Here is a 6,903-nt window from a genome sequence, read left to right as displayed (position 1 = left end):
TACCAGAATGAGAGAGTAGATCTGTCCAGACAGTTCATACTCGTTACTCTCACTCATCTTGTAATAATGTACTGGAGTGCAGAGCTTACCTCATCATCTCTGCCTTCTCTTTCGTATGGTAGTTGATATTGTTGAGGGTTTAAGAGGTCTACCACATTCCTTCATTCATCATCATCACTAGTCAGAGAAAACAACTGTCTAACTTACTCCACTGAAAAGGCGATGAGAATGATCGTGATGAGATTCCTATGATAAAATTACACTCAACGGCAGCTAACCAGCATATTTCTATATGTCAGTAATGTTAAAACACTGACTAAATGCATAAAAGGTGACATCGTTCGCCCCCGTATTCCTGTAGAGTTTATCCAGAAATGGCAATCTCAAAAAGTAGTCCTGCAAAGGCAATAATTTTTTTTTCTTTTCTATGATTACCGGATGTGGCTGATCCATTAACTCCATTACAAGATCACCGGATGTGGTCGCTCTATTGATCATTATAAACCTCAGAAAGATGAAAAGACAAGTAACAACACTTATAACTACAGTAACAACATCCACTGCAAGTTAAGAGAGTCTATATTCGGTCATTCGGAGTGCTAGAAATAGCAGCTATGACTGTTTTCAATTATCTATTAACCTTTAAAAGTGAATGTTACCTTAGATATTACACCTCTAAAATATAGGCTGGACGGCGAGCTGGAAGAATCGTTGGCACGATGGACACAATTCTTTGTGACATTTCTTTCGGTTCTTTAGTTTTGAGTTCAAATCTTGCCGAGTTCAACTTTGTTTTTCATCCTTTCGGGGTCGATGATATGAAGTATCAGTCACGTACCTGAGTCGATGTCATCGACTTGTCTCCGCTACTCAAAAATTGCTGACCTGAACTTTACAACTGCCTACCGTCCCTGTCAGGGAATGTTGTGATCTCAGTCACTTACACGCCATGGAAACCGGGTAACCAGACACATGAGACTTAGGGTCCAAAAAAAAAAAAGATGTAAAAATACATAGGTGTACATATAGGCGTAGGAGTGGCTGTGTGGTAAGTAGCTTGCTTACCAACCATATGGTTCCGGGTTCAGTCCCACTGCGTGGCACCTTGGGCAAGTGTCTTCTGCTATAGTCTCGGGCCGACCAATGCCTTGTGAGTGGATTTGGTAGACGGAAACTGAAAGAAGCCCGTCGTATATAAATATATAAATATATATATATATATATATATATATATATATATATATATATGTGTGTGTGTGTGTTTGTGTGTCTGTGTTTGTCCCCCCCAACATCGCTTGACAACCGATGCTGGTGTCCCGTAACTTAAAGGTTCGGCAAAAGAGACCGATAGAATAAGTACTAGGCTTCCAAAGAATAAGTCCTGGGGGGTCGATTTGCTCGACTAAAGGCGGTGCTCCAGCATGGCCACAGTCAAATGACTGAAACAAGTAAAAGAGAGAGGCTAGTACAACTGGAAAGCTTTCGATGAAAGGTTTAATGCATCAGGACTAATCTTGCAACACACAAATACTAATACTACAACAACTAATAATAATAATACCACTATACCCACCACCATTATTACTGCTGTTGTTGTTACTACTTCAATAAAACGTTTGGGTATATTCCTCTCTTCGAGGAATGACAACAGTCAAAACATGGACTTCATATCATGGTAAACGTGCATACGTCATTTTTCTACATATTTCTTCTTTATATCGTCAGCAGAAAGCGTCCCTACCCATCGTAATGGGGAAAATACTTAGAGGAATATCTTCCGTCTTTACGTTCTGAGTTCAAAAATCTGCCGACCTTAACTTTGACTTACATCCTTTCAGGGGTCGATTAAATAAGTATCAGCCGAGCAATAGGGTCCTCCACTGAAATTGCTGGCCTTGTACTTACAGAAGAAACACTTGTTTCACCTGTTTATTACCGTTTCTGTCATAGTATTTATTATTCATCTATCTATATATGAAGCAGTCTCTTTCTCACGCTCTCTTGTCTCTTTATGTAAGCGTGCGCGCGTGCATGTCTGCGTGCGCGCGCGTGTGCGTGCGTAATGTGTCTGTGTGTCTGTGTGTCTGTGTGTGTGTGGGTGCATGAGCTTCACTCCGCTGCTCCCTCCACTTTCCCACTGACTTAACCTTTTATTCTACACAATCTATGGAATGTCTACGTCAGTTAGAACTGATGTTAGCTGACTCGAACTGAGCAGATATACGATCTAACTTTTTTCCATTTATGTATGTTTGCAAGTATGTGTGCATACACATAGGTGCACACACGCACACACCTGCATGCGCACACATACACCTACCTATACATACATACATACATACAGACAGACAGACATACATACATACATACATACAGACAGACATACATACATACATACATAAATATATATATATATATACATATACTCTCTTACTCTTTTACTTGTTTCAGTCATTTGACTGCGGCCATGCTGGAGCAACGCCTTTAGTCGAGAAAATCGACCCCAGGACTTATTCTTTGTAAGCCTAGTACTTATTCTATCGGTCTCTTTTTGTCGAACCGCTAAGTTACGGGGACGTAAACACACCAGCATCGGTTGTCAAGCGATGATGGGGGAACAAACACAGACACACAAACACACATATATACATATATATATATATATATATATATATATATATATATATATATATATATATATGTATATACACGACAGGCTTCTTTCAGTTTCCGTCTACCAAATTTACTCACAAGGCTTTGGTCGACCCGACACTATAGGAGAAGACACTTGCCCAAGGTGCCACGCAGTGGGACTGAACCCGGAAGCATGTGGCTGGTAAGCGAGCTACTTACAACACAGCCACTCCTGCGCCTATATATATATATATATATATATATATATATATATATATATATGTGTGTGTGTGTGTGTGTGTGTGTGTGTGTGTGTGTGTGTGTGTGTGTGTGTGTGTGTGTGTGTACGTATGTATATGTATATGTATATGTATACACACACACACACACACACACATACATATGTATGACTACATTGCATTTTGTCCAGTGGTGTTTGAAATCAAAAACGCATAATATTCTAGTTGATTGGTTAGATCTTACGTTACATTGATATTAGACATGTAAATTTTAGAAGCGATACTAGATATGATATTTCTCAGTTGTGATGTAAGCAGGATGTGATATTAGAAGTGATGTGATATATGTTAAACGTGAATCTAGATGTGATGTTAGATAGATATGATTTTAGCCGGACGTAATATTAGTTGAATATGATGTTAGTTGGATGTGATCTAAAATAAGTGATTTCAGTTGAATTTCATATTAACTTGGATGTTGTTTTTGAGGTAATGTAATATCAGTTTCATTTGATTTTAGGTAACTGTGACGTTAGTTAGATACGATGTTATTTAGATGTGATGTTGGGGTTGATCCTAATTAGATATAATGTTAGTTGGATATGATGTTAATTAGACACGATGTTAATTAGATTGGCTGATGGATGTGACATTAGAGCTGATGTTATAGTTAGATATGATGTTATATGCTCAATTATGATGTCACCAAGCTGTGATATTATTTATCTGCAATCAGAACTCGGTCTAGTAAAGCATTTTTCTGGACTATCAAATAACTCTTCATCACATATCGAACTTAAATGGCATTATCATTTGGTTTCACAGTAATGATACCAGCATTATGTCGCTGAGTTCTAGAAAGTATATTTGCTGTAAAACTTGATGCATACGCACGTTTTCCATAATATGAATGTTCAATTAGGAGTACTTACAATACATGATATTAGGCTGCAAATATTTGTTCAAAAGCTTTTATTAAGAAAAGATACAATAATGTAATTAAGCTTTATAATCTATTTTAGATTTTTATCATATATTTAACTGAAAATTAAATATTGGTTTTAAATTTGGCACAAGGACAAACATTTCGAGAGAAGTGTTAAGTCGATCACATCAATTCCAATGCACAGCTGGTACTTATTTGAACTCAGACCGCAAAGACGGATAAAATGCCTCTAAGCATTTTGCCCGGCATACTACGATTCCGCCATCTTGCCATCTTGCTAGAAAATTAATTATTAAAAAGTAATAACATTTAATATATAATAATCCTTTCAATTTGATTGGGAAGAGGCTAGTCGAGTACATCGACTGGAACCTTTTTCATCGATCCCGGAAGAATGAAATGCAAAGTCGACCTCGGAGGAATTTGAACTCAGAACGTAAAAGACGGACGAAATGCTACTAACCATTTTGTCCGACTTGTTAACGACCTGCCAGGTCGCCGTATTAGCGTTTACTAATATATTAATAATTATTATATAATAACAGAATATTCAATAATTAAAAAACATGAAATTATATTAGGTCATCTTTTGTAACAGTTGTGCAACTCTGCTTTTTGTACATAATATAATTAAGGTAATTTAGGCCCGAAAATCAAGGTTTGTATTATACATGAATGTACAGTGTTTTATCAGTTATAAAGCTTTCACTTGGAATATTTTCTTTCATATTCCATAAAAAAAAATAAAAAAAACAAAGGTGAGAAATTATTTCCTTATTGTAAAATGAAGCCCAGCTGTAGTGAAAGATGAGGTTAAGGTGAATCGACAAACAGTGATCAACTGGCAAAATCTGAAGCGCGTCGGACAAAATGTTTAGCGGCATTTTTTACCAGCTTTTTACGTTCTGAGTTCAAATGCTGCTGAGACTGACTTTGCCTTTCATCCTTCCGGGGTCACTAAAATATGTACCAATGTGCTCGACCTCCCTACCAACTTAAAATTGCTGGCCTTGTCCCGGTGAAAGTGAAAATACTTCGAAGGATTTCTGTGTCCCAATGATTACATATTTGGCTGCCCTGGAACAGATGCTTCGCAGTATTTGTGTCGGCTTTTACGTTCTGAGTTCAAATCACACCGTAACTTTCATCTCTCTAGGGAATCGATAAAATAAGGTACCAGTCAAGTACTTGGGTCGATGCAATCGACTAAGCTTCTCTCCTAATAACTACTGGCTTTGTGCCTAAATTAGAAACAAAAGAAAAAAATATCGTTATTATTATTACTCACCACGAAGCTGGCGGTTTCTTATTTCACCCTCCCAAGAATGAACATAAAAGTTGACCTCAGCGGGATTTGAACTTAAAACGAAATGATTATTCATAACACTTGGCAGAAGGCTACAAAGGTACAGAAGGTTAAAATCAGTACATTTATATTGCTGGATCTTATTTTATAGACGACCCCGGGGAAGGATGAGAGCAAGATCGACTTCGGTGCATTCTGCCTCAAAACGCAATAGAAATTAAATATTTCAGGACAATTTAGTCCAATATACTCTTTTACTCTTTTACTCTTTTACTCGTTTCAGTCATTTGACTGCGGCCATGCTGAGGCACCGCCTTTTTTAGTCGAGCAAATCGACCCAGGACTAATTCTTTGTAAGCCTTGTGCTTATTCTATCGGTCTCTTTTTGCCGAGCCGCTAAGTTACGGGGACGTTAACACACCAGCTTCGGTTGTCAAGCGAAGTTGGTGGGGGACAAACACAGACACACAAACATATACTCACATATATATATATATATATATATATATATATATATATATATATATATATGCATATATACGACGGGCTTCTTTCAGTTTCCGTCTACCAAATCCACTCACAAACCTTTGGTCGGCCCGAGGCTATAGTAGAAGACACTTGCCCAAGGTGCCACGCAGTGGGACTGAACCCAGAACCATGTGGTTGGTAAGCAAGCTACTTACCACACAGCCACTCCTGCGCCTAAAATATGCTACCATTTCTAAATTTTTCCCCTGGTTTGGTACATTTTCTTCTGGTAGAGATTTTCTCCACTTTTATAAATAAATCATAATATATAGGCCCTGGTAAAGTGGCATGCTGGCAGAATCGTTTGCACGCCGGACAAGATGCTTAGCGGTATTTCTTCCGACTTAACGCTCTAAGTTAAAATTCCACCGAGGTAGACTTTGCTTTTCATCCCTTTCAGGATGGATAAAATGAGTAGCAGTTGCCAAAATTTGAAACCACTTGTGTGGTTGTGTGGTAAGAAATTCGCTTCTCAACCACGATTATGAGTTCAGATCCACTGCGTGGCACTTTGGGCAAATGTCTGTCTTCTACTATTGCCTTAGGTCGACAAAAGTCTTGTGAGTGGATTTCGTGTGTGTGTGTGTGTGTGTGTGTGTGTGTGTAGTGTTAGTTTGATTAGGGCTCCGTACTTAACGGTTCGTGGAGGCGCAATGGCCCAGTGATTAGTACAGCGGACTCGCGGTCATAGGATCGCGGTTTCGATTCCCAGACCGGGCGTTGTGAGTGTTTATTGAGCGAAAACACATAAAAAAAGCTCTACGAGGCTCCGGTAGGGGATGGTGGCGAACCCTGCTGTACTCTTCCACCACAACTTTCTCTCACTCTTACTTCCTGTTTCTATTGTGCCTGTAATTCAAAGGGTCAGCCTTGTCACACTGTGTCACGCTGAATATCCCCGAGAACTACGTTAAGGGCACTCGAGCAGGCTGTTCCGTTGATCGGATCAAACTGGAACCCTCGACGTCGTAAGCGACGGAGTGTCAACTTAACGGTTCGACAAAAAGCGAAGGTTAGAATAACCAAGCTTAAAAAATTACTGGAGTAGCCTAAAAGCCTTCAAAGCGGTGCCCCAGCATGGCCACATTCCAATGAGTGAAACAAGTAAAAGACAAACGATGATATAATTTATATTCAATTTACATATCATTATCATACCTAGGTTCTCTTCCTCGAATCTAGGAGTGATTGAATTGGGAACTAAGCTATCAACATCACCAATCAAAAGTCGCCAAATTAGGAGAGGGAGG

This window comes from Octopus bimaculoides, chromosome 2, assembly GCF_046866305.1.
Source record: "Octopus bimaculoides isolate indiv1 chromosome 2, ASM4686630v1, whole genome shotgun sequence".
Lineage (NCBI taxonomy): Eukaryota > Metazoa > Mollusca > Cephalopoda > Octopoda > Octopodidae > Octopus > Octopus bimaculoides.
The sequence above is the reverse complement of the archived record's forward strand: the minus strand, read 5'-3'. Positions refer to the sequence as shown.